This window comes from Colossoma macropomum, unplaced genomic scaffold, assembly GCF_904425465.1.
Source record: "Colossoma macropomum unplaced genomic scaffold, Colossoma_macropomum, whole genome shotgun sequence".
NCBI lineage: Eukaryota > Metazoa > Chordata > Actinopteri > Characiformes > Serrasalmidae > Colossoma > Colossoma macropomum.
The window spans coordinates 31,279,521-31,299,349 of NW_023494793.1; the positions used below are offsets into that span (position 1 = coordinate 31,279,521).

Here is a 19,829-nt window from a genome sequence, read left to right on the forward strand (position 1 = left end):
CGTAACACTCTTCATACATCACATTCCTGTCACAAGCACTGTGAACAATTCTGACTTTGTAAGTTTCTCTAAAACAGAGTCTTTCACATCAAACCACTCTGAATGACTTGTTTACATGTTAAACATTTCATGATGCAGATATTTTGAAAAATCAGAGCTGCCCTTGAAGGGTGTAGTGCAGTAGAAGCTGCAGTATAATATATACTGCACTAAGATAACTCAGGTGTTTTAGACAAATAGTAGTAATATTTTTTCAGAATCACACTATTCTGCCACTTTAAATAGTGAAGTTCATATTTAAATATTCTATTCTTTTTTTTTAAGTCATCTGGTTGCCTACATATAAAAGGTACATAAATATTAATATGAACTCTCTGCCTCACACACTCAAACACACGCACAAGCACATCAGGAAGCATCAGATTACATTTGCGGTCAGTATAGAGGTTTAGAGGGCTTGAGAAGACAGCTCCCTCTCTCTCGCTCCTGTGGTCTCCTTCTCTTTCTCTCCTATTTGGAATGCACAAGTTTTCCTTCAGAAAGGGCCATATGTGAGTAACTGAGAATGTCCATGTTGTCTGTGTATACATTGTTATGTGTGCTGTGTAATACTGAGTGTTTCAGTGTCACTTCAGTGTCAGGTTCTGCGTTTGTTCCTGCTTCTGACCTTTCCACAAAATGTAATTAATTAATTTGCTTATTCCTAAATTTATTCTTTCAAGGAGTTCCCACTGAGAGGACCCAGCAGGCATATGCTCAGATAGACCCCATGGGAGGGCTTGAGCCCCTGGCCTTTTGGCCTCAGACTGTAGAAGTGCCCTCTTGGTCAGCGTGTGTAGTATGTCTTTTATGTAGGCAAGATCTGTTTCAGCAAGGCTCAGGTCAACGTCGCGCCGGGAATAGAGCTTGTGGGTCATGAGCTTCATCGCCCTTGGGCTGCCCTCTCTGCTGGAATGCCAGACATCTTATAGAAAATGCCATAGTCTACTTGTACCGGTGTTGTCAGATTGGGCAGGTTCCTGCCAAATTTGGTGGATTTGGTGTTAAAGTGTGCTTTGACAGGTTAATAAACTGTGGGCTATTTAGTTGTGATTTGGGCAGGTTTTAGAAAACTGTGTAAAATGCATTACTTATTAATGAGGCTGAAATTTGAAAGGCCCCATGTCCAATCAGATATCAAAACTTCAAATAATGTCCATTTTCATTACTCCTGTAGAAAAACACAGTTAACAATCGACAGTGGTTAATGTATCCAGTTTATTATTGATGTAATGGACATACTGTCAGACTGAACACGGAATATATTATACAGATCACATGGTATAACTGACTGTACACAGTTCTGCAATAGTTGGAAAATAGGAACGGCCCATCATGTTGTGTGTATTAAGGTAAGCAAGTTTTAAAAATGTGTATGAGGAATAGTTATACTTGCAATATTATTGCTGTTCACGGGGTGCATGGGGCTATGGGAGTCCTATCATATGCCATGTATAAAGAAAAAATGAAATGTGTTAATGCTCTGAAAATATTTGCGTAAGTAAGATACACATACATGTTAAAGCACGATTCTAAAAATTACACTGAAAGCTTTTGGTTCTTTTTAGCAGTGACATCAGTGGCTAATGTACCCAGAAGTTTATAATTAATGTTGTGTTGGTTAAATGCTGTATTTAGTGTCATGACTGGAATGACTGTATACTCTTTTTTAATGTTTATTTTTGGCAGGTTGTGAATCTTTTTTTTTGTTTTGTTTTGGTTTGAAACTGTAGAAGCAATCTGGCATCCCTGGCTCTTATGGCTAACTGCTCACATCACCACAGTACTGGAAATCTCACAAACAAAATACTGATAATACACTAGCATCACATTTCATAATGTGGTTGATAATGATGGGCACTAATAACTCACTACAGCATGTTTTTGTTATTGTAAACACATAGTGATTTATATCAGGCTCTGTGGAGCTCTTAAGTGGAGTTGGATGACTGCTTGTAATTAGATCGCATAGTGGATTATCTTCTTGCCTTGCATGCTGGACATTGGGGTTCAAATCCCTGCTCGGGCAGTAAACCTAGCATTTTTTGGCTGCCTTTTGAAAAACTAACACTACATTTGGTTTCCTCTAAAGTATGATCACACTGTCTCTGTAAAAGACTGTGACTGACACGAGTGGTTGCAATATGCTGTAGATTAAATTTGATTTACGTTCAGGTTGCTCTTTTTCCTATTGAGCCCCTGCCTCCCAAAATGTCTGTGCACTGAGCTGTGGCCCAATACAGTAAACATGGCTATTAAATATATTTACCTCTGTAAACATCACATTTAAATATATTTAGCTCTACAAGCATCACATTGAAATGTATCTACTTTATGTCACTATATTTAAATATATTTAAAATTTGGACACATTTTCATATGTTCACTGTTCCCTTTTGTACCTTATTTTACTATGCTGTGTTGTTGATTTCTGCTTAGTTCTGCATTGGGATGTTTTTTGGTTTTACTGCCCTCATTATTCTCTCTGATATCAGCTCAGTGCACCTGCATTTACTGATGTGTGTTTATGGAGGCTGTGTTAAAATGTTGCAGGTAATGATGGGTAATTATGAATGAAAGCAAGAAATTATAGTTTGGTATGTGTGTTCGGGCACATGTAGAGTGTGTTAATGTGTTCAGGTCAGAATGACGTGCTGTTTTAGGGCGTGTGTGTGAGTCTTAGGCAGTGTGTCATGATGTTAAACACAGATGTGGAGAAGGAGTTAATATCTATTTACAGTCTGGCATCAGAATGGCAAGATGGAGTTACCAGAGTCTGTGTGTGTGTGTGTGTGTGTGTGTGTGTGTGTGTGTGTGTGTGTGTGTGTTTGGCAGCAGAAGGACAGTATGATGTTACATCGAGAGAGAGAGAGACCTGTTTAGCTTTAGGTCTCAAAGGCTGCTTTACTACACATAGATTAAGTTTAGTCTTAGACTAGATAAGCTTAGAATAGAGAATCACAGAAACTTTGAGTATTTGTTGATATCCATACAAATGTGATATTATTTTTATTACAAACTATTAAGCTTTAAAATAAGCTATTACTAACTGAAGCACTTCCCTTAACGTCGCCATCAAAAAGCACTGTAGTCAAACGCTTTTAAGTTTGAATGTCCCCAGTTAAATTATGTGTTTTGTTGATTTTCTAAGTGAAAAAAGTTAATACATGCTCTACACAGAACACACTTAAATATGAAATGTTTCTGTAATTTTACTGCATTATTTCTGTTTATTTGCTGAGATTAACATATTGGAAAAACATAAAATGTGTCATTTTCCTAATATGTAAATTTCAACAAATAAACAATATGCATTAAAATGTGTTCTCTGTAGAGCATGTGTACTTATTTTCACTTAGAAGATCAACAAAACATAATTTGACCAGGGTGCCAAATTTGTGCATATGATTGTGTATCTTTTTTATTATTATCCATAATTCCTTCACAAAAGACAAGTCAGAAACAGAAACAGAAATATTACAATAGTGAAATGTGTGTGAATTGTAATTCTAGTATACTTACTTGCAGTGATACTAGGGCTGCAACTATCAGTTATGTTCATTTTCAAATATTTTATCAAATATTGTCTTAAATATGTAAATGTTCTGTAAGAATAAGCAGATTATTTTTTTATTATTATTATTATTATTATTATTACATAGTGTAGGTAAAGAAAAAAGATTTTTATACAATGGGGTCCTGCCCAATCTGGCATCCTGAACATTTCAGAACCCTGTCTCCATATGAACAGCAGTGAGAAGGCTGAAGGGCAGAGGAAACAGCATCTTCAACCATCACCTTAAAAATGAAGAACAACTTTTTGGTGAACTCTCATAGTGAACAAGAGATCAATGAAGCAGCTCAAAACCACTTTATACCAGAGCACGCGCTGAGCTCAGTCATGTCGGCTTCAGTGGCCGGTGCAGTCTGAGCAATTTTCCTACAGCTCTGGACAGCAGGCTAGCCGGCACACTCGCTCGCGTTTATGCTCAGTAATTAACACAACTGAGAATGTGCTAGCTAGCTAGCAATCCAGAGCAGTAAGAAACGTCTTTGACTGAACCTGGAATTTAAATTGATACCGTCGCCTCAAATTGAGTCTCGCAAGCTGTGCCAAATCACAATCTACAGTGAGTCTGGTGTGCAGAGCTGACAGCTGTGTGCTACTGGTGACAAGCTAGTATTTGGCTTGAAACACTAACCTTTGTTTCCCCACAGAAATGCGTGGGATTACAAAAGTACACATGTTGGTAATTCCATTTTTGAATACTTTAATTATCGAATTTATCAAAGATTATAGGCAGGCCATAGAAGTTGTTAATTTAGGCCCTCACTATACATACACTGTACATATACTAATGATTATCCTATCACAACAAGACATGCTAATTATTAAATGCTCCATTGTCAGACTCTTATAACAGACTGCTAAGTAACCAGATGGCAGATCTTCATCATGATGTGTATGACGGACTATCTCACTTTTCATAACTGGGGTGACCAGAAGGGTGGCCATACTTTCTGCTAGGGTGGCACTGTGTATGCATTGTAATACATTGATTGATATGGTTCAGAAAATTTTAAGTTCTCAATGCTTTAAATGCTTTCCACACCAGTCTTCTAACAAAATATGCCATAAATATAAGAACTCTGTAGAATATGTGAGTAACTACAGAAAAGATCCCAGTCATTCAAGTGTGTCTGTGTGCAGAGCATAAGCCCCTCCACTTACGCTCACTTTACTCTGATAGGATGCATCCAGATGTCTAATTTTGTCATTGCCTTGGTCAAAAGATGTAAAGTGGGAGACCCTCAGAAGAGACCGACAATATAGTGTTAAAATTTGATACACTGTTTCAGATTTCCTTTTTGACTTTTTGATACTGTATTGAAATTGTTTTACCATTAATTCTAGATATTTGTTGTTCTTATGGTAACTTTAGCCTGCCGTCTTTCGTGAAATCTACTGTCAATTATCAAAACTAGGCATCCTATCAGAGTATAGGGCGTGGGGCTTTGCATGCATCCACACATCCTCAGAAGACTGGGCTTAGAAATTCTAGAGGTTCTCAGATTTGCATTTTTGTTTATCTGACAAACACATTCTCACATTATTTAATTATAGCTCTGTAAAATCAAGACATTTTTAAAACATAAAATTACGAAAAAATCTAATCGAATATCTACCTCATCGAACATTGCACCAAACAGAAAACGTTGGTATCTTTACACCCCTAGTTTATGTCGCATCATAAGCCGTTCTGTGATATTTTGAGCTGGTATCGAACCAATGCTGGCACTGGATATTGGATCGGTGCCATCTCTAGTTCTGGAGCATTCTTAGTCTGAAACACAGTTCCTTCCCATATTAAAACGGCTGTTGTTGAAAGACGATCCAACGCTGTTTCTTTGCAGTGAATTCAGGATTACATCCAGGCTGACAGTTCACTGTGCATTTGTTTCTCTGACTGCAGAAATGTGTTTGGCTCATTAGTCACTAGCAGATATTCCTGTAAACATGCCACACTCAGCTAGCTTTATTCTGTCAAAACTGTCGAGTCTCAGATCCAGCCCTGCGCCCAAGTCTAAAAGCAGCGCAGTGAGTGAGGGTGATGGCAGCAGTTGGTGATGGTGCACAGGTGAAGTGTGAAGACAAGGTTGCTGCACTGAGCTCCTGTCTGCCTCTGACAGCTCCCAGGGTGACCCCTCCCCTCCAACTGAAGCCGGGTGTTAAACACAGCATAAGAGCACCAATTACACACCAGCGCAGACAGGAAAGGAGGAGATTCTTTTATTACTGTGCAGAGAGGGGAAGAAGTTGGAGCAGTCATTTTTCCACTCTTAATAAAGCACTTCACTGCAGTTCTTTTGACCCTAGACATAATATCTTTACTTCTTTATCTTCTCATCGTGAATATTCCAGCGCTTTTTAGCATAATCTGCCACACCTGTACCGTACCTTCAGTTACCACAGCAAATGAATTTAATGTGTTTTCCGGTATCTTAGTGCTATATTATTTGTTTGTGGCTATACAGTTTGAACACCCCTGCTCAAATGACATGTTTTGTTATTTTCTACCACATTCTCTACAGGAAACAAACTTAAATAAGGTATTTTTCTGCTAATTATAATTCACAATTTCTATTTATTTCATGAGTTTAACATATTGGGAAAAAAGAAACATATAAAAAATTCCATTATTTTGGACAATCCACATTTTATGATAAACAGTAATTATATATTAACCCCTTAAAATCCCAGTCTTATGACATACTAAGGCTTATTTTTCAGTAACTACAGGGACTGGCTGAGCTATTCTTAGATTATAGACCTGTTGGGCTTACTGGTCCCCCCTCTACACTTAAAGCATTAAAATGAGTAGAAGTGTGTCCTCTGTAGATGATGTATTAACTTGTTTTCACACAGAAAATCAACAAAGCGTAATATGACTAGGGGCGCCCAAACTTTCGCATGTGACTGTATAATGCAAATTTGAAAGTACAACCCGCAGAGCTGCTCTGATGAAGATTTATCCAACTTTGAAACACAGCAGCAATATAGTAAAACAGTAGTTCCAATTACTTTTGCTTTCCCTTAGGAGTCAAAGCACAATCAGGCAAAAACCTGTGAAAACTCCTCCACCACACCACCACTAGACTGATAATATACTACCTGAAATTCTTCCCTATGGAAAACTAACCCCATCTCTGAAGGAATAAACTGTACAGATTTGTAGTTTAATTTAGAAATGCCTTTGAGCGAAGAATTCATGAAACTCTTCTACAAAAACAACTCATACGCGTGAACTTATACTGAATGCCTATTCAGCCAACAGCAGTCTAGACCCGCCCATTTACATTAAAGTTATAAGGAGTGTTTCAGCCCAGACTGCTGTTTGATTGTGGCACCCTACAGGACAGCGAATCAGAACAGAGCTCATTTACATAGATCAGTCTTAAAGGCACAGTAATGAAAACTGTCATAAGGGATAAAGTGGTTGGAAAGTATTAATGTAAAAATAATTCTGACAAGAAAATGAAGGATATGGGCCTTTTAATGTAGACTTTTTAGAATTTTAAATGGCCCATATCCTCCATTTTCAGGTATTTTGGTTTGGTTCCACTAATGACATTTTTGTGGCTTTATGTACCCAAAACACTCTTTAATCTTAGTGTGAATGGGTGGGAGTAAATTGCTGTAGGCCGAATAGGTGGATATTTGTAACTGTGCTGTTTTTTGTGACATCACTATTATAGCGACTTCTAAACTAGCTGCTTTTGCAGTTTAGGTCTGTATGAACTGGAGGATGAATGGTATGTCTTGAAATTTTAACAGTGTTCATGTACCTCTTAAGTCTTTTTCATTTCAAAAGAGCAAGAACTGTGTTTCTCCTGATATGGACCTTTTAACCTGTCCCATGTTCACATCTCTCAATATTTGTAATGTATGAAGTGATCAGTGGTTTGTATCAATATAAGTCACAGCAAGATGTAAAATGACCAATTATCATTATTGACCCAGAAATTTCATGTCGGCACATCCCTAACCAAAAGCTCTGAGTCTTTTAAGATGTCGTGCAGGGCTGCCCTGTCATGCAGAACTGAACTGTGACATTTTGTCTTCAAGTATTCACTGGTTGTCTTGCTTTTGATGCAGAGTTTCAGTGTGGCTTAAGCCGGAACCCGACAAAATGTCTTCTTCTGACATTCTGCGTTTAGTGCTGTGGTGATCACCTCCGTCAGTCTTAGTCTTTCCAGCCAATTCATGTTAATTTATTCTGAATATTAAAATCCCACCCACGCATCTATAATTAGCAATCTTAGCAATTAGTTCTATATCTTGTTGGTTTCTGCTATTAAATATCACTCTAAATGTTGAGACCTGTTAAAACAAGGTGATGTGTCGAAATAATGACCACTAGACCACTGTTATGAAAGGTACAACAGCTAGGTCTTTGACTTTTGACTGTTCTGAGTCAGAGACATCCAGTAGATGTGTGAGTCTTTCTACATGCTTCACAGAGATGTTTTTCTCTGGTGTAATGTCGCCTCCTCCACACTTTGAAATGTCACTCTGCTGCATCACAGCCTTTATTCTTTTGCCTCCTTCCTCACAGTGTAAGAGGCAGTGCTTGTATCCATGCATCAAAGCCCCATTTATACCTGTGTGTGTGTGTGTGTGTGTGTGTGTGTGTGTGCGTGTGTGTGTGTGTGCATGCGCGCATGCGCTTGTGTGTGTCTATGAACTCTAGAATACTGAAAAGCAAGACACTCTGACTAAATGACAGACAGTTTTTATTACAGCAGTGGTTGCATTAGTAAATTAGTAACTACTTTCTATTAATTTACTAACACGTCTGTTTAGTCTATTTAATGTTTGTTTAGCATTAATTGTACACTAAAATGTTTGTTTTCTGTTGTTTCCTGTAGCGGATTAATTTTCACATCAAAAATCACCAAAGCATGTACAACCAAAAAAGTTGGAATGCTGTGCAAAATTTAAATAAAAACAAAATACAATGATGTGCAAATCATTTATGCCCTATATTTCATTGAAAATAGTATAAAGACAACATATCTAATGTTAAAACTGAGAAATGTTATTGTTTTTTGAAAAATATATGCCCATTTTGAATTTGATGCCAACAACATGTTCCAAAAAAGTTGGGATGGGGGCAACAAAAGGCTGGTAAAGTTGTGTAATGCTAAAAAATTGGCAACAGGTCAGTAACATGATTGGGTATAAAAAGAGTCAGAAGTAAAGATGGGGAGGGGTTCACCACTCTGTGAGAGTCTGTGTGAGCAAATAATGAAACAATTCAAAAATAACATTTCTCAGTGTAAAATAGCAAAGAACTTTTGCTTTTCATCATCTACGGTACATAATACCATTAAAGGTTCAGAGAATCTGGAAAAATCTGTGTATGTAAGGGACAAGGCCAAAAAACAGTATTTGCTGACCATGGCCAGGCATGATTCTGTAGAGGAAATCATTGTATGGGATCAGGAACACTTCTGAAAACAACTGTCAAACAGTTCTTCACTGCATCCATAAATGCTGTTAAAATTCTAAAATGCAAAGAGGAAATCATATATAAATAGGATCCAGAAATGCTGCCACCTTCTCTGGGCCTGAGCTCATTTAAAATGGACTGAGGCAAAGTGGAAAAGTGTTCTGTGGTCCGACGAATCAACATTTGAAATTCTTTTTGGAAATCATGGACGCTGTGTCCTCTGGGCTAAAGACCACTCAGCTTGTTATCAGTGCACAGTTCAAAAGCCAGTATTCATGATGGTATAGGGGAGCATTCGTGCGCATGGCATGGGTGACATGCACATCTGTGAAGGCACCATTAATGTCGTACGATATATACAGGTTTTGACAACATATGCTGCCACACAGATGACGTCTTTTTCAGGGAAGGATTTGCTTATTTCAACAAGACAATTTTCATCATATTCTGCATGTTTTAAAACAGGATGGCTCTGTATTAAAAGAGTCTGGGTGCTAAACTGGCCTGGCTGCACTCCAGATTTGTCACCCATTGAATACATTTGGCACATTATGAAAAGAAAAATACGACAAAGACAGCACAGATGTGTTAGACAGCACTCTCATTCACTATCATTAAAACACCTATTGACGGAATATCTTTTGGAAGAATGGTGGTTCATCCCTCCAGTACAGTTCCAAAAACTTGTACTTACTTACTTACACTTTATGTTGGTTTTTCCGATAATTCGTCACCCATATATAATGCAGGACAGTATATACAGAGTATCTTTTTCATTAAAAAAAGTAACTGACATCTTGTGGGCTAGATAAAAGAACAAAGTTTGGTTCCAGATTTCTCCTGGATTCCCCCAGCCATTATGTGGATTTATTAAATTCCATCACCAGCACACTTTATTTAATTTAATGAAGTACTGATTACCTAAACTAGGTATAGGATGATAATTGCAGACAACACTGAGATGCCTTGAAGACAGTGCAAATAGTTAAATTAACACACTGACATACATAAAATCACTATTTATTGTATTAAAATGATTTGTGCTTATTCAAATATTAGTGTTTTTCTGACCAAATTAGCTCCTACTGCCCAATCAAATAGCTTTTTAAGCAGGATTTTTTCAGGTCTCTAAAACTCATTACTTTATGTATAATCTTGTATCTGAGAAATGGTAACTCTTTAGGATATTCTTAACTTTAATGTTCATCAATGTAACAAACTTTTAGTAATTTTTGACCAACTCTGTTCGTTCATTTATCATAAAATGTTTTCAATTTATGTAAAAGTAAAATAAATAAATAAATGTGATGGGACAGCAATGTTTTGTAAGCTTTGTAAGCTCTTACACAGAGGTGCCATAAAGGTTTTTTGCATGGTGGCAGAGAAGAGCCACTTTTAGTTCCCTAGAGAACATTTCAATGAATAGTTCTTTAGAGAACCACTTTTGTAACTAAGATGTGTGAGTGTGATGAACCTTTTTAAAGTTTGTAGAACCTGCAGATGAGGTAAAGGTTCCAGGAAGACTCCTTAATTTGGCATAGAACCTTTACATTTTGAGAAGGTTCTTTAAAGCCTTTGAACAGTTCTCCACACTCACAGGATGTCTTTTTAAAACATGGTTCTTTAGGGAACCAAAAGTGGTTCTTCTATGTAGGGCTGAAAGATGAATCATTGTTTTTATATAGAAATTGAAATTTGAAGAGTGCAGTTTTCAAATCACGAAAGGTTTTAATTGTATTGTACATTTTTAAATGTTTTCAAGTTTTAAGTGGAGAAGTTACACAATAACACAGAGCTTGTGAACTGGCATTTTGACACCGTTTAAGCCTTAAGAAACAGATGTGCTAAAAAAGACCCAGAGCTTAATTTATAGAAAATGATTGCATTTAAATCACAAATGCAGTGTTGGTCAGAAAAATCTCAATTGGATATTATTCATAAATCATTCATCCCTACGTCTTTGGCATTGCCCAAAGAACCCTTTTTTAGAGGGTATGTAAGTCAGACACTACAGTAGTTGAGGAGAGAGAGTGCAGCAGGGTTGGTGTCTCTTTCAGGATGCAATTGAAATTAGCACAGCTTTTTATAGACACCTGTACTTGGTAACAGAGTGTGTGTGTGTGTGTGTGTGTGTGTGTGTGTGTGTGTCTGCTGCATGTGTGTTTCTTAAGGCATGTATGTGTGTGCGTATCAGAACGTCAGTACTTAATCCGTTGATATGTGAGCGTTGAGCCGTACAGCAGCGCCCGGATGCGTGTATGCAGAACAGACTGACCCTCATGTGTACTGTTCTCTCAGGTTGTGCTGGATATTGTAGGAGCTTCAGGTAGGCATTATGTATAGCTGTATGTTTGGTGCTGTACTGATGAATTTCGAGGTGCATGTTCATATGTAGATAGAGAGTGTAATAGAGAGATAGTGTCAGTGGTGCTTCACATACTTGTCTACAGTTACATCAGACCTAAAATACACAGCGAGAGGAGTTCAGCTGCTTCTCATTACTACGCATACACACTCACTCACACACAAACACACATTTTCTCACACCCAATTGCATCTTCACACATTGTCTTTTTTCTGTCATTCTCTTTTTCTCCCCTTTTTTTGAACTTTTCATTCATTTAGCACTCACAGCCGTACAGCATGTTCCATTACTTTCACTCAGATGGTGGTAATCATGTCATGCAGTGGCCCGTGCACTTGCTGCCTGCTGCAGTTTTATACAACCTCTGGGGTTGTTAAGTTTTCAGTTTTTGTCATTTGTTGTTGGTGATGTTTTGTTGTTGTCTGTTTATGTGATGTCATGAAAAACCAAACCATTTATATAAATCTGCCTGTTCAGTCTACAGCACATTAGCTCTGCCCATTAACACTGAAGTTATAAGGAGTGTTTCAGCCTGAACTGCTTTTTTGAATGAGGCACGATACAAGACAGCCAATCAGAGCAGAGGTCATTTACATAAATCAGTCTTAAACAGTAACAACACCAATCTGTTTCATTCTAAGGGAAAGAGGTTGGAAAATCGCCATGGAAATATGAATTAACCGATTTTTGGTACTTCAACCACACAAAAGATATAAGTGGGCCTCAGGGGAAAAATTTACACAAGGAAAATTTAGGATATGAGCCCAAAAAATAAGACTTAATTTCTTCACGAAACCTTTTTTTTTCACGAAAGATTTTTTTGGTAATCCAATCCTTATGCATTATGAGTTAGGTTGGCACAAAATGTGGACTGTCTAGGGGACCCTCAGGACTGGTTTGAGACCCACTGCAATAAAGAATACCTTTGAAATCCTATGCATGCTATGTATAGCTCATTTAAGTCTGTTTTTACTCTTTAGCCTTTCTAAAGCTCTAATTACTTGCTTAGCTGCAGTAGATTTATTTTGCTTATATTTATTCATATAATTGATGGTGACAGTCCTAGTTTATCGACTAGGTTACAGACAGCTACAGTTCCACTCTGATGCAGTGTGGGTTTAAATGCTTTGTTGAAGGCCGCAAAGGCAGGGGTCAGGAACAGGGCAGCAATAGTCGGAACAACCCAATCAGGATTTGAGCCAAAAACCCTACTAACTATAGAATCTTAAGCCTCTGTGACTGTGTCATTGACTTCCAATTACAGTTAACCCTTGGAAGTCACAGTTATCAGTGACAATAACAAAAACATGGTGTAATTTAATGTTAATTATTTCTTACTTTGAATTTCTTACTTTGAAGCAAGTGAAGAAATTCTGTCGGAAGTGCATATTTGTGTTGTTATGATTTGACTTTGATGAAAAGTCCCTTTTTGTCATTTCTTGGTGTCTAAACAAACTAAGATGTCAGAGGTGCAAGCTTGGAGCTCTTCACACCAGATGTATATCAAATGTAAACAAAGTTCATTGTGAAGCTTAACTTAAGCATATTTGGAAAGCACAGTAAAACCAAAACTGCTAAAATGCTTGTTGGTTGGTTTGATTGTGTAATATGGTCACTAACAAAATGCTTAAACAGCACTTTAATTCAGTGTCTTTTGATGACTCTGTAATATGTGAGGGCGGTCAGCGATGTTTATGTGGTTAAAGGCACGGAAATGATACAGCACTTCCCTCCAAATGTCCTTACACAGACCCAGTCTTGTGAGAAGCGTCAGCTTCTTTGGTGTCGTTTGTGCATCACTGAAGATGCGAAGGCTCTGTCTGTGTGCATTGTGTGTATGTGTGTTATGTCTGAATATGTGTGAACAATCCGTTATTTATTAATCATGACTTTGGCTTTTGCAGTACTGAATCTTAAAAGTTACAGTGTGCAGTTGGGATTCTAACTAGTCACACCGGATTGGTCATCTTGACCAATCGCAGTTCCAGATGAGTGTTTCTGTGGGGGGTCTAATGAATCAAGACGTTCATCTAATCCAACAAAAGTGAAAAATGTTCATCAAAATAATGCAAGTTAAGGGTTTTCAGGGGATTGCTGATGTCAAGGCAGTCTCCCATGTATTGACATCAGACTATTGCTGGCAGGCTACCTACGTACCTATTACGAAACTGCAGTACGTTAACACAAAGGGCTGAAAGAGTAATCATTTTTAAATCAGAATCGCAAGTTAAACGCGTGAAAATTTCATTTCAAAATTTCTGCGATTTTTGTTGCAATTTTTATTACAGCCTCAAAAATATTGTCTTAAAATTTTAAGCAGGGAAATTTAACCTAATAAGGTTTGCAAACCATCTGTGGATGAGTTAAGCCAAAGAAAGGTACTTTAAAGAAAGGTATACTTTAAAAAGAACTCAGTGTACTTCTTAGCACCACTAAAAGCCTGTTTTGAGAAGTGAATCAGTCACAGTTGGGGGGAGGTCTCAGAGTAAACAGTGCGGTAATTAGGACCGGTCACAGTCAGGGGGAGGTCTCTGAACAAACAAGGCAGTGATTAAGAGTTCTGCGTAGTAAGCAGTGCACACCAAGCCCTACAGACTCAAAACCCTGTGTCATTTTGGCCAAAAAGACATCACTCTGCTTCAAAATGTTGTTTTTGTCTGAAATATAGTACTGGCTTTAAACCAGTCTGAAGCAACCAAACACCCACATGCTGTCTACATGACAGCCACAACTAACTGGCACTGTGGTGCACTACATTTTGTGTTCAAGCCTCAAGCCAGAAAAAGTGGATATGCTGGCATGAGGACCTGAATGTACAGAAAACAATCACAGCTCAAATTACAATCACAACATTTGTCAGAAAAAAATCACAATTAGATATTTTGACCAAATTGTTCAGTCCTAATAACAAGACTGTGTGCACATCAAGGAGAATACAGGCTTCACTTATACCCAGCCAACACATTTATCTGCTTTTGGCCACATAAATAATATACAGAAATAAATAAATAAATATATATATATATATATATATATATATATATATATATAAATATATATATATATAGTATTGCAAATATATTAAAATGAAAACAAGTTAAAATATTTATCATAATAATTTATTGTCGTCTAACACCGCTCTGACCAAAGGAGCTTGACCTCTTCTCAGGGTGGGATGAGCCCATCTGTGCCTCCCCAGCAATCCAGTGTTATCACAATACTAGTATTTTTCCATATCATGTAGTCCTAATGTAAATGTACATTTGTGCAGTACTTTACAAAATCCAGAAGTCTTTTTTTGTCCCCTCTTCAAGGCTAATTGGAGTCAAAGTAGGAGCTGACGAGTGAAAAGAGTTAACTGCTTTTTCCTCACAGCTGTCCCTGCCTCATCCTGCAGTAATTACTGTTTTTGAGAAGAAGTGTCATGATGTTGCATTGATAGTGTGTTTATCTGTTTAACACTCTCTCTCTCTCTCTCTCTCTCTCTCTCTCTCTCTCTCTCTCTCTCTCTCTCTCTCTCCCAGACTCCCTCAGGCAGAAAGGCACAGAGGTCAGCAGCTTAACTGACCACAGCACCCATGACACATCACTGGATAAAGGTAATAGCACTGTATCATACACAGACACGTGCGCAAATATGCACACATGCAGTGATTAGTAATGTGGAAGGCTGCATGTGATGTAGAGAGGCAACATATAGGGAGGTTTGCTGGTCTTTCAATGCGTATAAAGATATGAACATAATTTAAAATATTTTAAATAGCCAGGGCCCACCGGTGGGCACAAAGTTTTATTACACACTTGTATAACCTAAGAATAGCTAATTTAAGGGGTTACCTTACTATTATAAGTTCAATTAAACAAAAATTTTGAGGCCTTTTTTAAGTTCAAACCGCAATATTTGCTCAGAATACGCCTGAAATGAACATTCAATATGCTAAGACTGCACACAGGGCTGCGAACTGTACACAGGACTGCCTTCTATTTGTGCACGCTCGTGAGGCACAGGGTTTAAAAGGCACAAGCTCAAGACAAAAGAGAAAATGAAAGCAGAGTGATAAAGAGATAATGATGTCAATAAATGAAGTTCTTTGCCACCAAAGCATTCAGCTAAAACAGGGTTGCAATACTACTCCAGCTAAGAAAATAGAATTTGTGAAACAATAAAACATCTGCTCATCACAGCATATTTTACACTGCGTCTTTTCACACACGTCCAATCTGACCCTGAGAGATGAACTGTAATTCTGTTGATAAACATACTTTAACACGTGTTTGAAGCTCGTGCCTCCACCAAGTCATTATTTTGCTGCTGTTATGACAGAAAGTCTCTTATTACCATGCTTTTGAGATGCTATCACTAATTTCTGCCTGGTTTTACAAGGCGGCCACCATTAGTTGCTCAAACTTTAATAGGAACACCTATACACCTGCTCATTCATGCAGTTATCTAATCAGCCAATGTGTTGGCAGTAGTGCAGTGCATAAAATCAGGCAGATACGGGCCATCAGCTTCAGGTAGTGTTCACATCAACCATTAGAATGGGGAAAAAATGTGATCTTTGATTGTTGGTCCCAGGCAGGCTGTTTCATTGTAACTGCTGATCTCTTGAGATTTTCACACACAACAATCTCTAGAGGTTACTCAGAATGATGCAATAAAGAAAAAAACATCCAGTGAGTGGCAGTTCTGTGGACAGAAATGCCTTGTTGAAGAGAGAGGTCCACAGAGAATGGTCAGACTGGTTTGAGTTGACAGAAAGGCTATGGTAACTCAGATAGTCTGTACAGTTGTGGTGAGCAGAAAAGCATTTTAGAATGCAAAACGCATCAAACCTGGAGGTGGATGGGCTACAACAGCAAAAGTCAGGGTCAGAATTTGGTACCAACAGGGTGAATCCAACCTGCCTTGTGTCAAAAGATCAGACTGGTGGAGGTGGTGTAATGGTGCGGGGAATTCTTGATTAATCAGTCATCACTTGAATGCCATAGCCTACTTGAGTATTGTTGCTGACCATGTGCATCCCTTCATGGCCACAATTTACCAATTTTGTAACGGCTGTTTCCAGCTTGATAATGCACCATGTCAAGGAGGCTATACCCAGTATTAGTATAGTGTTCCTAATAAAGTACTCAGTGCGGGTATTAAAGGACCATTCTACCAAATTACTTCAAATTGTATTCACAGTAAAAAAAAACTATTAAAAAAAACAATTAGATATTCAGACCTTAGATATTTAAAAGGATAATATTATAATCTATTTAAACCAAAGGCTTTAATTAAGACAGCAATAAGCTAAATACATACAAAATCATCCTTTATAGGGTAGCTTCTGTTCAACTTTTCAACTTGAATAGAGCCTTATTTTAGCCACACCCCTGCATTTTAGAGCAGGAAGTGAGACTGCATCCCCTCATGGCCACATGGTGAGCAGTTAGATCCCACTCTTTTTAAGTAAAGGTGTCCCAAAGTTTGAGAATGAGTGTGGAACATTAAGAATTGTCACCAAAACACATATTATTTGCAATTAAGTGAACTTTTTTGTGTTTTAAAGAAAAATATTTTTGAGTATAACTGTTCAAATAACTGTGTGTTTGCTAGACTTGAACTCGCTAACCTTTTTGTTCAAAATGAGCTAAAATTGTCACTACCAAAACAGCCACTTCTGAAACATTTGTTAAAGTTTTAGAGGCATTATTATTGTATTTGTAAAAAAATGGAATATTCAATCAGTTAACAAAATAAACATAATTAAAGTATAGGGTCATTGAAAACAAAAGCAATTTAGAACATGCAATTTAGTCTCATAAATTGCACATTTGAAGGTCTCTGAGTGTGCTTTGTAGCAGCCTAAAATTCTTTTTTTTTCCACATAATAGCACAACAGCTGCCCTTTACACTGTGTGAAAATTTCAGAATGAAAGGATTGCTTGAAATTCTCTAAATTATTATAGATAAAACCACTTTACATGAACTAACATGAAAAGTGAAGGACAGACTTCTACTGTGAAATTACCTGTTTTTTTTTCTTGGATAGCAATAATATGCTAAATTGTATTTCTTATGTAACGAAGGCAATTATTAATAGCAATTCACACACACACATACACACACGTACACAAACATTTTCTAAACCACTTATCCCCCTGGGTAGGATACACCCTGGACAGGTTGCCAGTCCATCGCAGTAATAGCAATTCAGTGCTACTAATTGTTTGTGAGAAAGTGGATGTAATCTGATATCCATAGTATCATTGCACATCTGTTTGCTGTATGAATAGTGTGCTCTCTGTGGTGCTGGACTGCATGTGCTATACAGCTCCTTCCTGTAGTCTGTGAAGAACAGTGTGCTATAGGAAGTCTTCACTGCCATGTCGCCTCAAGGCTCTCTTCCTCCCTCTGTTAGAGGCTGTAATGGCTTTCTTTGGTTAAACTGCTCTGGCATTTTGCTCTTTGTACAGCAGCAATGAGGAACATTATGAGAGAGAGAGAGAGGGAGAAAGAGAAATAGAACATTAACTACAGCTCTGGGGCTTTGATAATATCTTTAATCTTTTAATCTTGATTAGAATTTATTTCTCAGCCACAGTGGTGTTTTTAAATGACGGAAGGGAGAGATGGGCAATATGACTGCATGTTATCAGTATTATGATGAAAGAGGTGCTTTTGTGGGTATCATCAGTACTTCTAAAACACTGAACATCACTGTGTGCATCATCAAAAAGACAGATTCAGACCAATTACAGATACAACACCAACCAGTGTACAGTAATGGCACAATATGCATAGCTGATGGCAGCCCATTATTCCATTTTATTTTATTCATTTAGTTTTACCATTTTTTCTTTGTTCCTTCCTATTTTTGGGAAAGCTGATTTAGAAAAGTCATTGTACCCATTTTAGTCACCCAATGGGGCAGCCACTGGGTGACTATAATGGGTACAAGACTGCATACAAGAGTTGATGTCTCTGACTTAGTCACTGACTGACTGACTGATGATCATTGTTGAAATGTGCAAGCACAAGTGTTGCTCGAGACAAGCAGCAATTTTCGCCATATAGTAATAAATGTCACCCTCGTACTCTACCAACGCTAACAATATAAGGCAGACAAATAATGGAAGAAAGCAGAAATTTAAAAAGGAGCAAAATAACACCCAGGGGGATTAACTGTATTTGAGCTGACTTCAGTAGGAATTTTTCCATCACTTTGCTGTATCAGCAGCCTTACTTAGCTATTATGTACTGAAGGTCCAGCTACTAGTACATGACCAATAAGTGCATCGTAATGCAAACTGGAATAGTATTTGATGTGTTGATCACTATTTTCAGAATTATCTATTTGTGAATAGTTTACCAAGTTAATGTTAGCTGTCTCAGAAGTTATACTCATAGTTTTTTGTATAGTTTTTTCAAATGTGGCATCACACATTCTTTTTTTGTCCATTCCAACTTATCAGATGTCAGAAGAAATAGATGTTGTGACATATCATGTGTCATGAAAGTTTTTTTGCCATATCGCCCACCACTACTATAATGTCAGCATTATTAGCATGTATGCTGGTAGCTAGAGTATGAAAAATATGAGGTTTTGGCTCACATTCTTCACTCTCGTGAGAAAACCTATTTTATGTTTGACTCTACACATGATTCTTGTTTGCAAAGCTCAGGAGAAGACTAAATATCACAATGCGTATCATTTGCCAAAGTGCCTTTAAGTGATATTCGATTTTGCCCACCCTTAGGAGGGATGTGAGTTTTAATTTTTCTGATGCAGATATTTCTCTTTTGTGTTAATGAGGGGAACAGGTTTAGAGGTCAGTGTGTGTGGTCTGCACATCCACAGATGCAGCCTGACTGCCTGCTGTGTACCTTTCATGAGATATTTAGAGAACCACTCTTTCCTAGCAGTGCTTAGTCCATTCTTATTCCTGCGTCTCTCACTCGCAGCGTGATTTAGAAAAGAATAATTTCCGACTGTAATTTCGCTGCTGTTTGTTTTCAGCAATGACAGAGTGGTTTTCTTCATTGTTCTGTTTGTAGCTCACTTTCCTTTATCAAATTACTTCTTATCTTTACTTAAAGACGAACACCAACGAAATTAAACTTCATTAGTGCAAAAATACAAATGAATGATTCATTCATATAAATGAAAATTCATCATTGCAAGCTGCTTTGAGCATTTTAGCTGAATCCGTTCTGCCACTGTCTGACTATGAAAGAACTCAAATACCCAAAATGCTTAATGAATTCAAACCCTTGTAAGACTGTTCACATAGGCAGCGCCTGCATCAAAAACACATGCTGATAGAAACCTTTGCTGCTGTGATGTGATGCTTGGGTTCTGGGTGTTTGGATTATAGGAAAACTAAAGCTGAAAACTAATCAGTATCTTGTAGGCCCAGTGCTG

At 37.6% G+C, this 19,829-nt stretch overlaps 1 protein-coding gene across 1 annotated transcript in view; it reads left to right on the plus strand.

Annotated features, from left to right (window-relative positions):
• Nucleotides 1–444: 444 nt before the first annotated feature.
• kazna (kazrin, periplakin interacting protein a) overlaps nucleotides 445–19,829 on the plus strand; it is a 62,216-nt gene continuing 42,831 nt past the window's right edge. The window contains exons 1-2 of the mRNA XM_036579171.1: nucleotides 445–551; nucleotides 14,943–15,017. The gene's annotated coding sequence lies outside the window, so the exon portion shown is untranslated. The remainder of the gene's footprint in view (nucleotides 552–14,942; nucleotides 15,018–19,829) is intronic.